This window comes from Lissotriton helveticus, chromosome 5_1 (genome assembly GCF_964261635.1).
Source record: "Lissotriton helveticus chromosome 5_1, aLisHel1.1, whole genome shotgun sequence".
Taxonomy (NCBI): domain Eukaryota; kingdom Metazoa; phylum Chordata; class Amphibia; order Caudata; family Salamandridae; genus Lissotriton; species Lissotriton helveticus.
The window spans coordinates 1,865,248,454-1,865,271,779 of NC_136065.1; the positions used below are offsets into that span (position 1 = coordinate 1,865,248,454).

The following is a 23,326-nucleotide window of genomic DNA, read 5'->3' on the forward strand; positions in this document are numbered from 1 at the left end:
CACAGTACAGAATCAAAGGACCTATCCTGGAAAAGCAGTCAGTACTTATATAATGAAGAAAAAGTTACTTACCTTCGGTAACACCTTATCTGGTAGAGACTCTATCTTTCCGCAGACACCTTACCTTAAAATTATCGCCAGGCATCAAACTGGATCAGGAAAACTTTTCTTGAGCAGAACACCTAAACGCCAGTAGGTGATGTCCTCGGCGCTGGGAGTGACTTTCGCAGTACCTATATAGGCACTATCCAGGAGCGTTGACAAAAGTTACTTTTCGTGACTTTCCCAGTCAGAAGCGCCGAGCCACGAAGTACACTGACCACTGGTGTGGAAAATTAGGGCCCTGAAAAGGGAAAAACGCTTTCCCTAGAAATCTGTTCGCAGAGTAGGTAGGTAGGTTGGTAGGGAATCTGCAGCTACATAGTCTCTACCAGATAAGGCGTTACCGAAGTTAAGTAACATGTTCATCTGATAGAGAATTCTAGCCGCAGAGTCCTTACCTTTTAATAGATACCCAAGCAATACCTCCCCGGTGGTGGGTCTGCGGACCAATTTTATACAATGAATTACTGCAAGACCAAACTTGCAAAATGCCCCTCTCTATATGCCTGACTGCCCAGAGAGAAATGTTTTGTGAAAGTGTGCAATGAGGCCCACGTTGCTACCTGGCAGATATCAAGGACTGGAACTCCAGGTGCTAATGCAGTGGTCGCAGCTTTTGCTCTGGTGGAATGAACACTTAAAACCTCAGGGGGTTGTTTTCTGGCCAATGCGTAGCAGATTTGAATGCAGAGCATGATCCCACAATGGGGAAGATGGTCCGCTTCTGCACGGTCCGTCCCTTCTTTACTCCAACATACCCCAGTAAGAGTCAGCCGTCCACCCGGGGCTCTCATGTGCGGTCATGGTAGAATGACAGCACTCTTTTTGGGTTTGGAGGGTAGAGTCGCTCTTCTTGTTTGGAGGGATGTGGAGGAGCGTAAAAAGGAGGCAGAGGGATGGACTGGCTTATGTGAAATGGAGTGACCACTTTCGGAAGAAAGGAATCTCATGTACGTAGCACCAGTTTGTCTGGATAGATGTTAAGCTAAAAAGGCTCGGATGACAAGGCCTGAAGCTCACTCACCCTCCGGGCAGATTTTATTGCAACCAGGAAGGACATCTTGATAGGAAAGGAATCTGAGTGGACAATTGTACAGAGGCGCTCAGCGAGTGCACGTAAGGAAAGTGAGGATGAGATTGAGGTCCCCCTGGGGCTTAACAGAGGGAGAAGAAGGAAACACATGTTGTAAACATTTCAGAAACCTATTTAAAATAGGGGATTTGAAGAGGGATGGCTGATCAGGCAACCACAAAAAAACTGAAATGGCGGAGAGATAGCCATTCAGAGGGCCCAGATCCCTGCTGGGCAAGGGAAAGGATGAACAGGAGACCCTGAATTAATCTTTCTGCACACCATGCCCCAAGTTTTCCCAATGGCAGGCGTAAAATGTCTTCGTTGAGGGATATGTGGCTGCCAAAATAATGTCATAGACTTTGGGCAAAAGGTTTAAAGCTGTCAACTGTCACTGCTCAATCTCCATGCAAGAAGGCAGAGCGTTGACAGTTTCGGGTGAAAGACCCTACCCTGCTGCTGAGATAGATGATACCACCGAATGGGCAGCCTGATCGTAGGGGTGATGGCTAAGCTTAACAGCTCATGATACCAGATGATCCGTGCCCAAATTGGAGACACAAGGATGACTTTTACTTTGTCGTTCCTGATCTTCTTGAGAACTCTGGGCAGGGGTGTGGTATGGGCGGAAAGGAGGCCTGAGCTCTACTCAAGATGAAAAGCGTCTCGGAGTGAGGGACGCCTTGGAAACTCAAGTGCACAGAACTGCTGACTTTGCGCATTCTCGTCGGTGGCGAACAGATCTAATCAAGGCCCTCTCCAATGCTGAAAGAGACCTTGCACCAACTCCAGATGGAGACACCACTCTGGATCCGGTAGACATCTTTGGCTGAGTTTGTCCGTTCTAGAGTTCAGAGAGCCTGCCAGATGTTGAACCATAAGGGATATGCCTGCTGTTCCATCCATGTCTAGAGATGCAAGGCCTCTTGACAAATGGTCGACAACCCCTCACCGCCCTGTTTGTTGCAGTACCACATATTGGTGGTGTTGTCCGTGAACACCTGCACCCGCCTCCCATGGGTGGAGGGTAGAAAGCCTTTCAATGCAAATCGCATCACTTGGAGCTCCAACAAGTTGATGTGTAGTTCGAACTGCTCTCTGCCTCTTCTAGATTGCTGCCCCATGCTGTTACTGTGCGATCTGGTTGGGGAAGGTAGAGGGGTCTGCCGCTGAGCCAATATCAGTTCATTAACTACCACTACAGATATTACACAGTTCCCTCTGAGATCTGGACAATGTCCTAGAGTTTCCCCTGATGCTGCGCTCCTGGAACTTCAGGTCCCACTGCAGAGCCCGCATATTCCAAAGAGCATGTGACACCAGCACGATACATGAGGCCCAGCAGCCTCAGAGTCAATCTCACCGAAACCCGAAAATAGAGGCAGAAACATCAGTATCTTACCTGAATATTCTGGACTCGCTGTTCGGGAGGACAGGCCCGAAAACGCACCATATCCAGAATAGCTCTGATAAAAGGGAGCATCTGAGACAGAGTCAGGAGTGACTTTGGCACGTTGATAGTGAAGCCCGTTGAATGCTGGAGGACCGCCGTAGTCTGGAGGTGGTAGATGACAGCCTGAAGCAAGCCCGCCTTCAACAGCCAGTCGTCGAGATAGGGGAAAATTGGCACCTCATATCTCCGCAAATGAACTGCAACCATCGACAACACCCAAGGGGAGCTGGTATGGCCAACGAAAGCACAGGGAACTGAAAGGGGTCGTGGCCAACCGTGAACCACAGGTAATGTCTGCAGCCTGGCAGGACAAGAACGTGGAAGTATGCATCTTGCAAATTCCATGCTACCATCCAGTCTCCTGGGCCCAGGGCAGACAGCACCTGAGCTAAGGTGAGCATTTTGAACTTCTACTTGAGGAAGTAATTGAGAGGGCGTAGAACTAGCATAGGACAAAGGCCTACATCCTTTTTCAACACCAAGAAGTAGCGTGATTAACAACAACAACCAATGTTCCCTCTAAGTATTTTCCTTTGTGTGCAGCAATAGGATGTTTGTGGTCGCTCTTTATTTGATGTGTGCACAGCAGAGCCTTTAGGTAAGCCACAACGTGAGAATGCAGTCTTCTACTTCTAGGTGATGATTGCGAGGGAAAGGCCAGTCTTCTAAGAACTTTTCTTTGCAAAAAGAACTATTGATGGACAGAATGCAGAACAATGTCATACATTCACCCCGGTACAGAGATCTGGGCCCTGAATCCATTGTTTTTTTGCTCACCATGCCATTCCAGTTTGGACCCAGCCATATGCAAATCAGTCTTGACCCTGTGCCCAATGGGAACAGTCCAGCCGGAACTGAAGAAGGGCAGTCTGTATATGTCGCACTTGTATTTATTGAGCCAGCCGACACGTGTTTCATTGGAGTGGAGTACACTCCTAATCTTCAGGGCTAAATCCTAATGGATAGGGCAGTTAATCCCCCACGACTGGTGGTAATTCCAACCCAGTCTGGGTGTCTGTAGATTGTTTGGTAAAATATGGCCACCACCTAGATGCACCCATCGCCACACGTAGGACGCCGTTAGAAGCAGCGGGACAGCTTATGAGGGAACTTATCGGAACACAGCTCCCATTGGGCAGCGGTTCCCCGTTTGACAGTTGCTATAACAATTTCACGACATCGAGTTTCATAGTACCATTGGACACTTGGACAGTACATATCACTCCTTTGTCCAACCCGAAACAAACTTACACCAGAGTTCCGTCCTCATCTGTCCTTGCCTACTTCCGGCACAAGACCACTCACCTTGGATTATCGCCACAGCGCGCCTTGACTCTCCTGGCCATATTTTACTGAACAATCTACCGACACCCAGACTGGGTTGGAATTATCACCAGTCATGGGGGATTAACTGCCCTATCCATTAGGATTTAGCGCTGAAGATTTGGAGTGTACTCCACTCCAATGAAACACGTGTTGGCTGGCGCAATAAATACAAGTGCAACATATACCAACTGCCCTTCTTCATTGCTTCAAAGAATACTAATAACATATTAACTGTTATCAATTGTATTGTGTGTGCACAGGTTTTGTTTCTCAAGTTGTAGATTTATGCTCAGTAATACATTGTCAAGGGGTTGTTAGGGTCACCCCTTTCCGAGTAGCACCACATTAACCGAACGAGTCTACTAATCTAGCCAATTATCCAGTGGAGCGCAACTATTCCCTTAAACTAAGTGCCCTTGTCGTGGTGAAAAGTCCAGCCCGAATTGCCAGGCCAGGTCCTCCCTGGACTGGAAACAAGCATCCTAGGACTGGTTTCAGGGTTTCACCCCTCTTCAGCCAGGATAGCTTGATTCCAGTGGCATGGAGAGCACGAGACTCACATCTGAGCATACCCATCCCACTCGGGGTGACAAATGCACTGGGGTGGTGGAGTGAGCTAAAGACTGATGATGGATTAAACCCAGATCAGTTGACTGGGGGTGAATGTTTGATTTGCTCAAACGCCCCGTCCATCTTCCCCTTTGGTATCGCTTTGTTCGCCCTAAGTTGGCAGGGTATGCCCAGACATGGGTCCCTTGCTCACTTTGCCACTGGATTCAAGATAGCCTGGCTGATGAGTGTTATGAACCCAAAACCGGTCCCAGCATGCTTGTTTCCGGTCCAGTTAAGACATGGCTTGGCAGTTCGGGCTGGAATTTTCCCATGAGGCACAGGGTCAGACTGATTTGCATATGGCCATGTCTAAACTGGGGTGGTGGAGTGAGCTAAAGAATGATGATGGATTAAACCCAGAACAGTTGACTAGGGGTGAGTGTTTGATTTGCTCAAGCCCTCTGTCCATCATCCCCTTTGGTATCGCTTTGTTCGCCCTAAGTTGGCAGGGTATGCCCAGACGTGGGTCCCTTGCTCATTTTACCACTGGATTCAAGATAGCCTGGCCGATGAGGGTTATGAACTCGAAACCGGTCCCAGGATGCTTGTTTCCGGTCCAGGGAAGACATGGCTTGGCAGTTCGGACTGAACTGTTCCCATGAGGTACAGGGTCAGACAGATTTGCATATGGCCACGTCTGAACTGGGGTGGTGGAGTGAGCTAAAGAATGATGATCAATTAAACCCAGATCAGTTGACTGGGGTTGAGTGTTTGATTGGCTCAAATGCTCCGTCCATCATCCCCTTTGGTATAACTTTTCTTTTACATACCATTGTACTAAATGGTAAAGTATAAAGGATAACTTCCACCTGTGTAAGCTAAAAAAACAAATACTGTAACAACTGTTCTCTTGGGAAGCTCTGTGAATCATTCAAATTCTTCAGAATTTTCAGAGCATCTTTCTTATGTCATGGGGAAGTACTTGTACAGGACCACATGCTTCAGAAGCAATGTAGAATATGTTTTCTAGTACATTAGAAATTACAGCTTTCTTTAAAAAAAACAGATCATGGCATGGACACTAGCTGTGAGAACTCATGCAGAAAAAGAAACATCGGCCAACTGTACTTTTCGTGAAAGGAAATAGAATATTCACAAAGCTAGCCATAGAGAAACATCCATCAGAATGCATTTAGCAGACCAGTCCATCAGAATTACCAAGGGAATTACAGTGAGACTTCTTTGCTGATCAGTTAATATTACTACACAACATTTACACAGTTATTTTCCATGTCATCCTTCAATGTGCAACAAAATGCCTGCCTAATAGTTAGGCCATCATTACAAGGTACAAGGTATTTGTGGTAATTCCTTATACAGTACATAGCAGAATTTTAATTTTAGCAGATAGCACTTCAGCCGCACAATTTTCCCTGCTGAAAGTTAGAGGGGAAAAGCAGCTTGAAAATCTTGCACATGTAAATTGCGGCGCGGTACACACCACAAACCACCTATTATGCCACATTAGGCCATACTTATTGCTGTTGTTAAATTCCAACCCACATGGAATCTTAGTTTAACAGATGTGACAATTATCACATCTGAGGCTGGCCCCTCCTTAACGAGGGCACTTGTGTACCACAGAATGCCTAAAGCACAAGTTACTTACCTTCGGTAACAATATATCTGTAAGAAACAGTAATTAGTATTAGATTTCTTACCTTAGAATACCCCCAGGCGTCAGACTGGCTCCGGAAACTTTTGAGTAGCAGTACCCTTGGGCGTCGGTAGGCGTTGTCTGCGGCTCCGCGTCCGTCGTCGGGATGACGTCGCCGGAGTACTTAGACGCCGCGCCCTCGCGCGCTGACGTCAGTTTTTATACACAGCTTTTCTGCACCAGAAAACGCATAGCCATGATAAAAAAACCCACTGGTGCTATAAAAACTAGGGCCCTGAAAGGGGATGACCTTAACCCTAGATATCGGTTCGCAGACTGGGTAGGATGGGTGGGGCGGTAAGGAATCTAATACTAACAACTGTTTCTTACCGATATATCGTTACCGAAGGTAAGTAACTTGTGCATCTGAAAGAAACAGGTTAGTATTAGATTCCTTACCTTAAAATAGATACCCCAGTAATACCAACCCCGGTGGTGGGTCTGTGAACCAATAATCACACCAGAAAGTCCTGGAGAACGGAACGGCCGAAAAAGCCATCTCTCCAGACTTGGCTGTCCAGGCAGCAGTGTCTTGCGAACGTGTGCAGCGAGGCCTACGTAGCTGCCTGACAGATGTCCTGCAAGGGGACTCCCCGGCCCAGGGCAGTAGTAGCCGCCGTGGCCCGTGTGGAATGGGCACGAAGCCCCACAGGAGGCTCCTTTCGAGCCAAAGAGTAACAAGCCTTGATGCACAAGACAACCCATCGAGAAATGGTTAGTTTGTGCACCGCCCGTCCCTTCTTAACGCCCACGTAACCAACAAAGAGTTGGTCATCCGCCCGGAACTGGCGTGTGCGATACAAATAGAATGAGTGCGCACGTTTTGGGTCCAGACGGTGGAGCCTCTCTTCCTCTTTCGAGGGATGCGGAGGTGGAAAGAAGGTGGGCAAAGTGATGGGCTGCCCGATGTGGAAGGCTGTGACTACCTTGGGCAGGAAAGAGGGTCGCGTCCGCAACACAACTTTGTCCGGATGGACTGAGAGGAAAGGAGGCTTAAAAGAAAGGGCCTGGAGCTCACTCACCCTCCTGGCAGAGGTGATGGCAACCAGGAAAGCGGTATTCAGAGTAAGAAGGCGAAGAGGACAAAGGGAGCGCACATCAGAAAAGTTAGAAAAAGGTTCAAGTCCCACTGAGGCATCACGAAAGGAACAAGAGGGAACATATGAGTGATGCCCTTCAAGAACCTATTTACAACTGGGGACTTGAACAAAGAGGGCTGATCAGGTAGCCTTAAGAAGGCGGAAATGGTAGAGAGGTAGCCCTTTAGAGTGCCCAGAGCAGAGCCCTGCTGGGCAAGAGAGAGAAGAAAGAGGAGCACCTCAGAAAGAGGGGCAGAAAGGGGATCCATAGCCTTTGCTGTGCACCATGCCACAAATTTGTTCCACCTGCAGGCGTATACCGATTTTGTGGAGGGACGCCTGGCTGCCAGAATGACATCACAGACTTCATGAGGCAAGTCAAATGGCCTCAACTGCCGCCGCTCAATCTCCACGCATGTAAGTGGAGACTGGACAGGTTTGGGTGGAGGACCCTCCCCTGCTGCTGCGACAGAAGGTCCTCCTGAAGAGGCAGATGAATCGGGGGATCGACAGACATGCTGAGAAGCTCAGGATACCAGAACCTCCGTGCCCAGTCCGGAGCCACAAGGATGACTTGGGCCCGGTCGCGCCTGATCTTCTTCAGCACTCTGGGCAGAAATGGTATAGGCGGAAAGGCATACAACAGACCGCAACTCCACTCGCGACGAAAAGCGTCTCCGAGCGAGTGCCGCCTTGGAAATTCCAACACGCAGAACTGATGACATTGCGCGTTCTCTTCTGTGGCGAATAGATCTAACCAAGGCTCTCCCCACTGCACAGACGGCTGGGTTTGTCCGCCCTGGCGTTCATGGAACCTGCCAGGTGTTGAACCACCAGGGTCACGTCCTGATGTTCCAGCCACTGCCAGAGGCGCAGAGCCTCCTGGCAAAGGGTCCACGACCCCACCCCGCCATGTTTGCTGCAGTACCACATGGCGGTGGTGTTGTCCGTGAACACCTGCACTACACTTCCCCGGACAGAGGGGAGGAATGCCTTCAGTGCAAGTCGGATTGCCCGCAGCTCCAGAAGGTTGTTATGGAGCTGGGACTCCAACGGAGACCAGAGGCCTCTGATCTCCGCCTCTCCCATGTGGCCTCCCCAGCCCTGGAGAGACGCGTCCGTCACAACTACGTGCTCCGGCTGGGGTAGGGAGCGGGATCTGCTGCTGACCCAATCGCGGTCCGTGAGCCACCACTGCAACTGTCTTGCAGTGCCCGTCGAGATCAAGACATGGTCGAACAAGTTGCCCTGATGCTGGGCCCACTGAAACTTCAGGTCCCACTGCAGAGCCCGCATCCGCCACCTGGCATGCAGGAGGCCATCAGCCTCAGAAGCCGCAGCGTCAACCTGACCGAGACTCGGGATAAAGGCTGAAAGATCGGAATCAGAGCCTGAATATCCCGAACCCGCTGTTCGGAAGGATAAACCCGAAAGTGCGCCGAGTCTAGAACCGCTCCGATGAAGAGGAGCTTCTGAAAGGGACACAGGTGCGACTTTGGCACATTGATGGAAAACCCCAGCAGGTGCAGGAGGTCGGCCATAGTCTGGAGGTGGCTGACGACTGTCTGGGGTGAGCCCGCCTTCAACAACCAGTCGTCGATGTAGGGAAAGACTGACACCCCTAACCTGCGCAGATGAGCTGCGACCACCGCCATCACTTTCGTGAACACCCGTGGGGCGCTGGTAAGGCTGAAGGGGAGCACGGTAAACTGAAAGTGCTCGTGGCCTACCGTGAACCGCAGGTAGCGCCGGTGGGCCAGCAGGACGGAGATGTGGAAATAAGCGTCCTGCAAGTCCAACACTACCATCCAGTCTCAAAGATCCAGGGCAGCTAAGACCTGAGCCAGTGTCAGCATCTTGAACCTCTCGTTCCGGAGGAAGCCGTTGACGTTCCGCAGGTCCAAGATAGGGCGTAGGCCCCCTTTGCCCTTCTTGGGAACCAGAAAGTAGTGGGAGTAACAACCACACCCTACTTCTGGCCCAGGAACGCGCTCGATGGCCCTCTTGGCAAAGAGGGCCGTAACTTCCTCTCGTAGAAGATTCAAGTGATCCCCTGACACGCGGTGGTACTGCGGTGGCATGGCTAGAGGGGTCGCCTCGAAGGGGAGGGAGTAGCCCCTTCGGACGAATTGCAGGACCCACCTGTCCAATGTGATGTTGCGCCAGTGAAGGAGGTGATGGCGAACCCTGCCCCCCACTGGCGTCTCGTGGGCCTTAAAGCTCGGACTAGGAGGGCTTTGAGGCGGATGCTGTGGGGGTGGATGTGGACTGGCCTCGCCGCTGTCCCCGGGCACCGCCATGGCGGTTACCACGTCCGCCACGGCGTTGGATGTTAGTCTGTGGCCCGTGACTGGCAGGACGTGTGGGGGCGCCCCTTCCGTGGCCACGAAAGGGGCGAAAGGCAGCAGATTGCTGGCGCGGGCCGACAGGCCCAAGGACTTGGCCGTAGCCCTGGAGTCCTTAAAGCGCTCAAGCGCACTGTCTGCCTTGTCGCCAAAGAGCCGACGGCCATCAAACGGCATGTCCATAAGAGTGTTTTGGACATCAGCCGAAAAATTGGCGGACTTCAGCCAGGCGTGGAAGACGAATCGCCTCAGTCGTTGCCATCGCTCTACCCAGCGAGTCCGTTGTATCCAGCCCACATCTGATAGCGTACCGTGCCGCATCTCAACCCTCCGCAAGGGGACGAGTTTAGTCCGGGCCTCCTCCAGACATTGTGGCAGCACGGCCGCGACCGTGTCCCACAGAGAGTGGGTATAACGGCCCAAGAGCACGCGGTGTTAACTGACCGCAACCCCAAACTCAGGGAGGAGAACATCTTTTTGCCATACTGTTCGTACCTCTTGGATTCCCGATCGGTGGGAGCCGCCGGGAATGCGGTCTGGGAGTTAGAGGCCTGGATGACCAGACTCTCGGGGTGGGGTGGGTGGACGCAAGGAAGCAAGGGTCGCCCGGAGCCGGGCGGTGGCGTCTGGCCACGTTCCTATCTACATGGGGACCTGTAGCGGGCCTGGACCAGGTACCCAGAAGAACGTCAGAGAAGGCCTCATTAAACGGCAACAGAGTCTCTGCAGAGCTTGCTTACGGTTTAAGGACCTCAGTGAGGAGGTTAGTCCTCACGGCCATGAAGGGGAGTTCAAGGGATAAGGACTTGGCCGCCAGCGCCAACACCGCACTATAGGCTGCCCCCTCCTCCGTAGCCACGGTAGGAGGGGAGACAAAACCAGTGTCTGGCGAAGTGTCCAGACCACTGGCGTCCCCAAGCTCACCTGCCCAGTCCTGATAAGACTGGCACTCTCGTGCCAGAGGGTCCTCAGACCTCTCCCAATCCTCTTCGCCACCCATCTCCTGGTACTCAGGGTCAAAAGATGGGGCCGGATCATAGAAGTAAAAATCTCCCATCGGCGTCGAATCCAGCATCGAGCGACGCCGTTTCGGCGTCGGAACTGGACCGAGGGGGGGACTGGGGACGGCGTCGACCTTGGTTGGCGCCGGGGGTGACACCCTGAGAGCCAGTGCCGGCGAGGTCGTAAGGTCAACCGGCGACAACCCGGATCCGGATCCAGCAGGGGCCTGCGGCGTCGGGACCGAAGTCGCCGACGGCACTGGGGCCGAAGTACCCGACGGCGCCGGGGCCGAAGCCCCCGGCCCGCTTGGGTTCCCAGTCGGGGCTGCTTGGCTCTAAGGCGCCGCGGAACCCGACTGAGGAGTGAGAGACCTCATGGCCATGAGGAAGGATTCAATCTCCCTCGGCGTCGCATTCTGCCCAGGGACCGGCGGGTATGGAGAATGTCACGACGCCTGCGGCTCCAGCGGAGCCGCGTGGGCGGTGTCACCCGAACCCCCGGCGACGTCGCACGAGCATTGTGGGGAGTCGGAAGAGCGATGTCGTCTCTTCGACTTCTTGTGCCTCTTACCTGAGGACTTGGAGCTCGAGGTGACGGTCCTCCGAGCCGTGATGACTCCGGCCCCGCGACCGGTCCCTCGACCTCCTTCCGGACCGGGACCTCGAACGGCGCAGGGCCGACTGCCGGAGCTCAAGGCGCTTGCGGGACCGCTCCCGCCTAGCCTTCGAGTGGCTGCTTGCTCTCGCTATTCATGTTCGATTGTATTTCAGCGATATTTTTTTTGTGCAAAATAGATCCTTGCATCAATTTTGGATGGGAGGAGGGCATTTTTGGGCGAAGAAATTACCCTAAATGCAGACTTTGTCATTACACATAAATCAAACAAAGTCGCACAATTCTTAGGTAATTCTGTGTAATTATGCTAGCTATGCTCTCGTCTAATTTCGTGCACACATTCACACTCACCCACCATGCCAATTACTTACTCATGTTTCTCACACTCTCTAACTCACTATTTAGTTCTTACTTTCATATTTTTACTATTGCCTCAAAATCACTGTGCAGATATCAGAAATGGTAGTGCAAACGAGACAGGGACTGATGCTGTAAGGAAGCATGGTTCTAAGAGATTGCAGTAGTTGTACTTTTTGTACTTGGAGTATATTTTGCCCTTTCCTTTTTTAATGCCACCTTTCAGAAACTGTTTGTCTGCCAGACACAAGCTACTCACGAAGGTTGAAATACCATTTTAACCTAGTAATATAGACTAGAATATTCAAAAGGTGATTTGGACTCATTGCACGACCAAATGAATCCGCACAGCACGAAGAGTAGTGCTTAAAGGATTAGAGAGAACATATACTAAAAGTTAATAAAGATTATGAGGCTGATACATTTTTTCCAATAGTAATCATGCTTCTTTTCACATTAAGGTTTTCTATAATTTTCCAAGCTAACAAGGAATCAACATAGATACTGGAGAAAAGGTAATGAAATGGCTAGTGGGTCAGAATGGACGTGCATGGTCCTGCAGAAGGATTCAAGAGAGACACAAAAGTACAGTAGCATCTCTAAAAGTGTGAGCTGCGACCAAAACAATACAAAGCTTTCTTTCTTCTTTTTGCTCTGAAAGATGCTACTGTATTTCCAGGTTCGGTTTGTGTCAGCCTGCTCTCTGCCCAAGCTATAATGATTTCTTCCCTTGTTCTGATCTTTATGGCTCCTGTAAACTTTGTGAAATGTGCGCGCTCAATGAACTCCTGCAAGCTGATAATTCTATCTCTGCGTGGGGGCCCAGTTTAGAGGGACATCAACCACAAACCACTTCTGGCGTTGGCCCCCTCTCTATTGCTCCCTTGGCCAGGAGAGCCGTGACTTCCAAGCAGAGAAGAGGCAAATGGTCCTCCATCAGCTGGTTGTAAGATGGTGGCCATGGGTGGAGGAGTAGTCACAAAGGGAAGGGGGTTGTCACGAAGGGAGAAGCCCCTTCGGACTAATTTCAAACCCAACCTGTCCGATGTAACGGACTGCCATTGGGGTAGGTGATGTCGAATCCTGCAGCCAATTAGTGCCCATGATGTTTTGAGGGCAGATTAGGAGGGTTTGGAGGCTGCAGATGCATTGGGGGTGAACTTGCCTGACTGCAGGCAGCCTGACTTACGGGGTCCGTGGGCACCACGCCCTGGGCCACACAGAGGCTGGGGGTGTGAGCAGGGGCATGTGCGACGCAGAGGCGGGAGGGTAAAGGCATGGTTGGAAACCCCTTCCATAGCCACGAAAGGTGGATTGGGAGTGACGAGGGGCCATGGAAAGGCCTAAGGACCTGGCAGTAGCCCTACTGTCCTTAAAGGGCTCTAGCGCCGAATTCGCATCGTCTCCGAAGAGAAGGAAGCCATCAAATGGCATGCCCATAGAGATGATTGAACATCGCTAGAAAAACCAGCTGCCCTCAACGAGGTGTGGCGCCCTAAGGCCACCGTCAACGTAACCACCTAGTGAGTCAGTGGTATCCAGTCCACATTGTATTGTTAACTTTGCAGCTGCAGCATTTTTCCCATCAGCAACAACCTAAGAAAGTACGGCTCGGGCCTCCTCTGGGACTGATGGCAGCAACTGTATCCCACAAGGCATTGGAATTGCGGCACAAAGAGCACATGGTGTTCAAAGACCGCAGTAGGGAATGTGCCAGGATGTACATGGGACGTATAGGCTTGAACCGCCAAGCTCTCTGGGGTATGGTGTTGGGGAGGAAGTTTGGTTCCCCTGGAGTGGGGCGGTGGCGGCAGGCAATTGTTCCATTCACAGGAGCCCTGTACAGGGCTTGGGCCACGTCGCAAGTAGGACGTCTGTGAGGGTCTTGTTGAACAGGAGTAGCGGTTCTGAGGGGGACACTGTGGCTGCAGAACTTCTGTCAAGACGTTTGTCTTGATTGCCACTGATGGTAGACTAAGGTCAAGGACCTCAGCCGTCCTATGCCACACCATAGCGAATGATGCTCTATCCTCTGGAGCCACGGTAGGTGGAGAAATCAAACCAGTATCTGGAGAAGTGTCCAGTCCCAGATCCTCAAACCAGTCCACGCTAGGTTTTTCATAAGGCTTATATAAGTCCAGCGACTCCTCCCATTCCTAACCCATAAGAATAGGGCTGAGGCTCAGGCTTGGACGGTATGGCTCCAGTCAACACTGGAGCTGACGTTAGATGCTGCCCCTCTGGCTTCGTGTCGAGTTGGGGATGAGAATGGGGATGGCAACACCGGTGGTGCCTACAGGGTCGGCTGCAGGATCAGCACCAGGCAAGGTTTATGTGGTATGATCGGACACCAGTCCGGAGCCGCCGCCATGGGTCCAGCAGTGGCCTCTTCCCAACCTGCATGGCCCAAATGCATGCCAGAGGAACAGGCAGCGTAACATGAGGAGCATAGCCTCATAATACATTTTGCAATTGGGCATGGATCGCTCTAGTTCCTGGAAACTTGGGGAGGTGCGGAGTCGGCCCAGGTGCTAGCTCAACCATGGAGCCAGGCCTCTAGTGACAACGCTCCCCCATCTCGAATGGCTCAACGACAGAGTGTGATGACAACCTCGGACCCTGCAACCGCTCCTGGGACCTCGTTGGTCGCTGCGTCACACGTTGAGCCGTCAGTAGCTTGAGAGATTGCTCCCTCAAATCCTTAGGATGTATGGCGCAGCAGTCGGAAAAGGCTTCGGGTCATGGTCTCGTTCGATGGCACTAGAGGCGAACAAGGTGCGGGTCCGTCACTGGAATTTGTGGGTGAGAAGCATCGCAGGGCTTGAAGTCGGCCTTCTCTTTCGGGATCTGTGCTGACTAGTGCAGAAAGAAAAAAAACAGTTGTCAGTGTGCACGAGTGGCGCCTATATAGCCGCCGTGAACGTCACTTCCAGTGCAGGGGACGCTGACGACGCATCTACTGGCATGCAGGAATACGGTTCAGAAAAAAAGCTTACAGATCCAGTCCTGACGCATGTAGATAATTCCAAGGTAAGGAATCTGCAGCTAGAAGTCTATCATATATACATCGTAGGTACACTGTATCTTCGTGGAATAAGACATATGGTTCTCTTGAGGAGAAAGAGGGTGAGGCTCCCCAATTTTTCGGGCACAAGTGACAGTAAACAGAAAGCTTGTCTTGTTGCTCAACATACCAATATAACAAAAGGTATAGTTTCAAGTAGCTTGTACATAAAAAGTACATTAAAGACAAGGAAATTACATTGAGAGCTGGCTATATGATGGGAGGAAGTCAATGCAATAAACTATTAAAATGTTATTGTACTGCCACATATTCAGTGACTTCTTTTTAGGTTGAATAATACACATTACTATAACAGAATAATAGTTTGTTTGTAAATGACTTCTTGATTAAACAAGTAAGCCACAAATGACAACATGCCGTTTACATTCACCCGAGAGCCCAGACAGAAACATTAAGCCACTTGATTGAATACTTGTTTTTCCTGTATTGTTTTCTAGCAGCACACATGATGACATTTTTTATACGAAATACCAGGGTGTGCATAATATTTGCCATTACTTTCCTGGAGGCATGGAACCTGAAGACAAATAGTTCTTGTCCGAATAGAGAAAGTTATGGGAACCAAAAACTGGTTGCTCGAACTCTTGAGATACTGCAGTTTCTTGTGTATCAGAGGTGTGGGAAAGGTCGGAAAATTGGCAAAGTTTGCAAAAAAGGAGTGCCCTCCATTAGCGAATCAGATAGCTAAAAAAAAAAGTGGTCCATATTTGCAAACAAAGCAGTTTCGAACACACGTTGTATGGGTGTTTTGCAAGGTATGGGAGACTGGAAATGTATTTGAGCTTCCTACAGGCAATGTTTGTAGTAATATCAGGTAAACCAACAGCAGAAACTGGCCCACCAGACCACAAAACAGGCTCACAAACCTCCTAAAAAATAGCCACACACTGACCTATCACACCAGCCCATCAGGCACTGCCTGATTGCCGTATAGGACAATCTTACCCTGTTTATGCCTGTAGGCCATACTGAACATTTCCTTATCAAATATCGGAGGATAATCCTCTCAAGCTCAACCTGGGACCACCAAGGGATGGTATGAGTCGTAGAGAGATTCAGTGGTGGGAAGCATCAGGTTCGGAAAACCATATTAATTATTCAGTGGCGGATTTTCTATTCAAAGCAATACTTATATAATCTGTTAAGGGTATCTGCTTTCAGTCGGCCTTTGACTGGAAAAATTACATTTCCAACCATGAATAAACGATGACAAAGGAATTGGGTCTGAGTCTCAGTCCTGCTTATTCGAGATCAACATTGCTCTGGATCGGTCTATGATCGTTTGCAACACTTTGAGGCCACAAAAATTGGTGACAGATTAAAGCATCTCAGGTATTCCACGAACCTGTTTGTGTGGTGATACAGAAAGTGAATACTCCAGCAATACTGTGGCATGACTGTGTAAATTGTTATTTATGGCGATACATTGTTGAGAATTTATCTTCTCAAGGCATCACTGGAGAGATGCTGGTCCACAGTTAGTCTATGTGATTTTCTTTGACAAATTATGTCTGATCGCGGTGGAGAGCAAGACGTAGCAAGACTATAATTCTTAAACTTGCCATTGAGTACATAAATGAATGACATGCTGGTGCCTGAAATCATAGAGAACATCCATGCACGTGGCATTGTATGTTTTCCAAACAAATTATTCTTGATTTAAAACTAGAATCCTTCTGTGCTCGATGAGTGGCTTATGAATTGTAACTTGAGATGTTTGACAAACTGAGACTCTTGCATCTCTCTCAATTGAAAACTCAAAGGTGTTGTGAGTTTCACACAATGTTCGATGGCGCATCAAAGCGGACCAGATGCTATGGGTGTAAAACTGGCCAGTAAAATAGCTTGTTGGTTTGGGCTGCAACTGCCAGACCTTGGCTCACAGCTCTGCCTGACGACCTTCTTAGACAAAAGGAAAACATGCAGTGTTCGCCCTGCCATGAGACTTCTTACCCTTTCATCCTCTATCCTCCCAAGCCAAGATTGAACAGGAAAAATGGAACACAATCATAATGGTTATAAGAAGGGCAATATTAAAAGTCACAAAGCACGCAAGACTTTGGACAACAACAAGGATAAAATAAACGTTGCTGATATGTTTTGAGGTGATTATAAGGTCACACGAATCATTATGGTCTACAGGTACCGCAAGCATTGTGTAAAGATGTAGCTCACGCTGGAGAGACTTTGCCCTATAACCAGTCATCAATGTAATTTTTTATAACGGCACCTCCCCAAGGTAAATGGAGTCTTACAATTATCATACCATTGCACAAGAAAGGGTTAATTGATTTTGAGATCGTTTTTGGTAACAATGATCGAGATTTGCTGATGGCCGAGCTTTAAAAAAGCAGGCACAACAGAATTGCAGTTGAGGGGCCAACATCCTCTCTATCAAGAAACGTTGGTGGCAGTATAACAAGACCATTTGGATTCCATCTCAAATTGGATTAAAAGTGAAAAGAGGCAGGATAAGGTGTCCCATCATAGCATCATCATTATTTGATTTATAAATCGTTGATTTAGACACTGCGATACACCAAACTGATAACCATCCTCTGAAACGGAGAACAGAAAACTGCCAAACAAATTGCCTTTGCTTGTGCGGAATATTCCTTTGAAGGACATCTCACAGGGAAGGTTACAAACACAGGATCTTTTTTTGACTTGGCATACGTTTGTATCAGGAACTAAAGAATAAACCTCTGACCCAAAAGTTCTGACATAACGCTTTTTTTTATAGTACTTGATGACGTAATTTTCTTCTGGGAGAGGTGTGGCGCCGCGGCCAGGGCGACTGACGCTGGAATCTGGGGATCACGGTTCGATCCCCGGCTCCGGCGGCAGATTAGCCCAGCACCATGCGACTCTGGGCAATAGCTCGCTTAATCTTCCCGACGGCCCCCACCGCCTAGAGACCCTTACGGGTGATTGTGCGCTTTACAAATGTGGACTTTACTTTTACTTTCTAGCTGAACATTAAATATTTCTGAATTTTTTTGGGGAAAAATGTCAAAGTTAATGCCTACTAAGATACTTACTGTCTATGTTGGAAGATGAATCACCTACCTTTCATCTTTTGTAAATAGGCATAACTATACTAATTTAACAAAAAGGTGGCATTATGTTTTAAGTGCATAAAGACGTTTTGAAGAACTGAGAGTTATCACTCCATGACTTCCTCAAATTTTAGTTTACAATCTTGGGGCCTTTTCTCATTTGGATTCCATAACTTCAAGTTACATTTTAAATATGACCATTCAAGTACTGAGCAAAGCTCTGGAGATGCTCACTTTCTCTTACTTAATGTTAATAATTCCTCCCACGGCTAAAAGGTAATCAAGAGCTTTGGGGAAACATGTCGGCCGCAAGCTAGAGTGGCTCGCACGCTCCGATCACCCTCCCAGGAACCGCTGCTGACATTCAAATCATGCGGACGAACCTTTGACTTGCGGAGAGGCTCTAGGGCTCTAGGGCTGAGCATGGTTGAAATAGTCTGATTTCGAAAAGATTCCAAAGGAAGGAGACTTACATTGCAGAACGACAGGTCCGGCGAATGTGTCCACCGGCGGCACCTCCCTCACCTGTCTCCGCCTCTCTCCTGTGTTGGAGACGGGCAGCCGTGGAGTTTAGGCGCTCGGAGGTCACCTACCGCGGTCTTGATTAGCAGAGGAAGAAGAGAAATAACCCCGAGGGACACAGCACTGTACAGTTCTGCCTTTACTGGAGAAATAGTCGGAGTACCAGCGGCAGAGGAGCCAGAAGACCGGGGGGTTTCTGCTTCAAGTGAAAGTAAGGTGTTTGATTTATTTAAGGACGGTCCGAAAGCAGGCAGTGATAAAAATAAAGACCTGCAAGTAAGGATTACAAGGAGTAAAACCAAACATCGAGGTAAGGAGCTTGGGTTGGAAGAAAACACACTACAGCTCCCAGGGTGCACCTTGGGGGAGGCTCCAAGAAAAGTTCAGGAGTGTAAAAAAAGGTTAGAGACTGTGAAAGAGGGAAATATCAGGCAAAAACAGCCCAAAAATAAAAACAAAAATAAAAATCTGAAAGCTCCAGGTGATATAACTCCATCACTGTGCTCTTACGTTAGAGCTCTGCCCCAAGTACTACAGATCACGCAGGATATGGCTGCAGTTATGGGAAAAAACTTGCGGCAGGATAAGCAAGCAGGGCAGGGTATATCTACTGCTATCTCCAGTTCAGCCTCCTCCTCTATTTCGTCCCTTGAAGTGGCAGTGTCCGATGCTCCGTTAGTACCTATCCCGCCTGATTCAATAACGTTCATAGAGAATGCTACTGCTAGCGAAACACCTACCCGACAAGATGAAATGCCAGATGAAGAGACACTAGCAGCAGGAAAGGAGAAGAAGCAGGATGCAGTAGGCCATGGTCAGGATCTGAGAGTAGGAAATGCACTCGAGGCCATAGTCTGCTCTATTGTTGCAATGAGGGAGGAGATAAGACACGATTTTGCAGTTTCTAAAATCAATCAGAGTGAAATAAGAGCAACATGTGAGGTACTAGGTCAAAAGGTGGATGGCCTATGTGAAAGAACTGAAATATTAGAAAGCTCAGTAGGTCTTTTGTCCACAAATTTAGAGACTGCTAGATCTAAAATACACACCCTCCAAAGAGATGGAGAAAACATGAGAGAGAGGATCGAAGTGTTAGAAAATTATTCAAGACGCAACAACATTAGACTCCTGAAAATTCCAGAAGGCAAGGTAGGTGGTGACCTTAAAGGCTTTATAATACAGCTATTAAAGGGATCCATTAATCTTGATGAAACAGATGAAGAATTAGACAAGGATATTCAGCGAATACATAGAGATCCGTTTCGCATGAACCCGGCAAGAACTAAACCCAGAAAGGTGCTAATCAATTTTCTGACTTATGCACTTAAAGAAAAGATTCTAAATCTTGCTCTGAAACCTGGAACAATGAAGGGCCTTGATTTCTCCTTTGAGATACGTTCTGATCTTTCCAAAACTACACTGGATAGACAGTGGGAGCTTGGGCAGCGCATGGACAAATTTAGGTCATTGGGAGCCACGGTGCAGATGAGATTTCCTGCATTTCTACGGATCATGTACAACAACAAGATGCATAACATCCGCTCTATACATGATGCTGATGACCTATTAGAATCCATCCGAGAACACGCCCAAGCCCAGGCCCATAAAACAAATTAATTTAGGCGTGACCAGTAGTACATAGTATATAGATTTCTTCGGGTCCTTACAGGTCTCTATATGTTCCTATAGGGAAGCTATTTCAGCTATTTCTACCTTTTGCACTAACCCGAAGGATATTATAAATTTTCAGACAATAGTAAATGGCTATTTTGCTTCCATACCGCTCGGCAATAGTAACTTCTTATTTCAAGACATTATAGCAGCGGGGGGTCGAAGGGTAAGGCTATAGGTGGGCGTAAATCTGGCTAGACACCAAGCCAGAGTAAGTAAGGGTGGGTTTCCCAGGGGGTGGGAAAGGGGGGGGGGAGAGAAAGGTTAAAATAGCAAAAAATCCTCATCTGTCTGCCCGTTTTAGTGTTTCAGCTTCTCATTTTTTCCAAAACCAAATTTTCAACATGCTAAAATTAAGATGTCATCAAACGGGGTGTGAAGGAGTTAGGGACTGTAGCTATAACATGACATTTATTCATTATATGTCCTGGAACGTTAATGGTCTGCGTGTGAGAGGTAGACGAGACCGTATTTTACAATACTTGAGAGACTCGCAGGCGCAGATCATAGCTCTCCAGGAAACACATCTCCTTAAAACAGAGGCTACTACCCTACTTAAAAAACATAGATGGATCGATAAATTCTGTTCCACAGACCATAACGCTCATATAAGGGTGGTAATATTTATTTTTTTTAAATCTGTAAAAGCGCAAATTCTGGATTGTAAAGAAGACCACACAGGGAGATGGCTAATAGTGAGAGTCACGCTGGATGGTCAGATCCGTACTTTGGTTGGTTACTACGGTCCCAACTCGGATGACCCTTCGCACTTGGATGCTGTAAGGAATCAACTAATATCAGTTCAGGATCCAGTAATCTGGATGGGGGACTTCAACATCGTCCTTAACCCCAGACTGGATAAATCAACAAAATCTAGAACTTGTAGCTCCGCTAAATCCAGACAAACCCTTATAACAACTATGACACAACTTGGCTTGGCGGATTTGTGGAGAGAAAGAGTTGGTAACAAGCCAGGGGTGTCCTTCCGGAATAGCCTCTTCAAACATAAATCCAGAATTGACTATGCCCTCTTCAGCTACTGTCTAAAGGATACTCTGACAACGATAGATTATCTACCGTCACATTTGTCAGACCACTCCGCATTAACATTCACTTTGAGATTCGAAAATTCCATTAAACATCCATCCTGGTCTTTTGACCAGACACTCTTGCTCGAAGAAGAAGAGGTTAAATTTCTGGCAGACGAGTCTTCAGCCTTTTTTGATATAAATAGTAACTCTGCAGGCTTGGCTGTTGTTTGGGAGACATTTAAGTCCTTTTTAAGAGGTCAGATTACTAACTGAGCCTCTTACAGGCAAAAAATATATATAGAAAGGGTAGCTAGCCTAGAACAAGATATGAAACTTCTAGAGTCAAAGATTGACCCGTCCCCAGGAACATTAGAAGAACAGGAAAAATTGGCCGGGTTAAAGTCTCAACTGGAAAATATCCTACAGGAGAGAGTAAATAAAAGGTGGGAAGCGAGCAAGATTTCTCAATTTGAATTCGGAGAAGCGGCAGGGAAAGTGCTAGCATGGAAAATAAAATCTGATCAAGCACTTAAATATATTAAGGAAATCAGGATAGAGGGAGAGGCCACGGCAAGATCCACTAACCTAGAAATAGGTAGAGCCTTTCTTGAATTTTTTGAGGTGATCTATAGGGAAGATCTTCCTAATGACCAGCAGGCAAGGGATAGATGGCTGGAAGCCATCACGCTTCCAACCCTCTCAACAACTCAGAGTAAATCCTTAGAGACTGAGATAACAGAGGCTGAGGTGAAAAAAGCTATTTGTCAATCCAAAAAAGGAAAAGCGGCAGGTCCAGATGGTCTGCTGAGAGAAATTTATAGATCACTGGAAAATATCATCGCCCCCGTGCTGACGGCCTTATTTAATGGTATCCTAATAGAAGGGGATTTACCGCCTAAATCCTGGGGGAGGCTACAATTGTACTTATCCCGAAACCAGGGAAATCTCCCCTTGAGTGCGGGTCATATAGACCAATATCATTACTCAATAATGATTATAAAATGTTTACAACAATCATTTCAACAAGATTGGCTAGTGTTATTGGCACTATAGTCCATTTAGATCAAAAAGGATTTATTAAGGGTCGACAACTATCAGACTTAACACATGAACTGATAGGGGCCATTGACATCGCCACAGCCTTTTCCCTACCTTTAGCTACCCTAACCTTAGATGCACTAAGGCTTTCGATAGAGTCAACTGGCTCTATCTAAATGACGTACTTAAAAAATTCAACTGTGGGGAAGGTTTTCGTAGAACTATAAATCAGCTTTACTGTGCCCCTTCGGCCAGGTTGTTGGTCAATGGGGCTTTGACGGAAGCCTTTAATATAACCAGAGGTACAAGGCAGGGCTGCCCGCTTTCCCCTCTCCTCTTCAACCTATATATCGAACCGTTAGCCCATCTTTTGCGGGAGGAGGCTAACATTCCATCTTTTAGCTTCGGAGAATGGGAAAAGCGGGTAGCACTTTATGCGGATGATATCCTGGTTTTTACATCTGATCCAGTAAAGGCATTTCCAGTCGTCATTCAGCGGGCTGAAGAATTTGGTCATATTTCGGGTTATGACATCAACTCGAGCAAAAGCGAGATAATGGCATGGAACCTACCAAATATACAGCTTGGGGTAAATATTTCAACCTCCATGCGCTACCTAGGGATAAGAGTTACCCAAGAAGTGGGCAGCATTGGACAAACCAATTTGGATAGAATATACAGTGAGAGTAAAAGACTTTTAAAATCTGGACTCACCTGCCACTTTCTATAATGGGCAGGGTAAATCTAGTTAAAATGTGTATATTTCCAAATTTCATGTTTGTTTTTAATGCTATCGCCATGGATTTTGAACCTAAAATGATAGAAAAATGTCAGCGAGAAATTAACTCCTTCATTTGGAATTACAAATCCACCAGACTAGCATGGAAAAAGTTGAGAAGAAGAAGAGAGAAGGGTGGTCTTGTATTGCCGGATCTATTGTACTATGCATGGGCCTTCCAGATGTCACACTCGAGGATGCTTTTAAAAATGCCATCTAATCTTCCTTCTGAGTCAATGTATAGAGCTATGCTATTAGGGGCGAATCTAGCAGTAGACGGTTTCATGTTCAAATTTGGGAGTCAGAAATTCTTTAAAAAATTCAAACTTAAAATCTTACAGTCATGGGCCAAAGTCTGGCTTAGTATTAGGAAAAAACTGGGGTTGTCCTACTATTCCAATTTCGCTCCAATTTGGGACTCCCCCGGTCTACCACCATGTTTGAGAGATAGTCTGTCTTCCATAATAGAACAAGCCGGCATTACAAGATGGGGTCAGCTATTTAAGGAAGGATCATTAATAG

At 48.0% G+C, this 23,326-nt stretch overlaps 1 protein-coding gene across 7 annotated transcripts in view; it reads right to left on the bottom strand.

The window, feature by feature from the left end:
* NBR1 (NBR1 autophagy cargo receptor) overlaps nucleotides 1-23,326 on the bottom strand; it is a 657,239-nt gene that overhangs the window by 32,379 nt on the left and 601,534 nt on the right. The window lies entirely within an intron of this gene.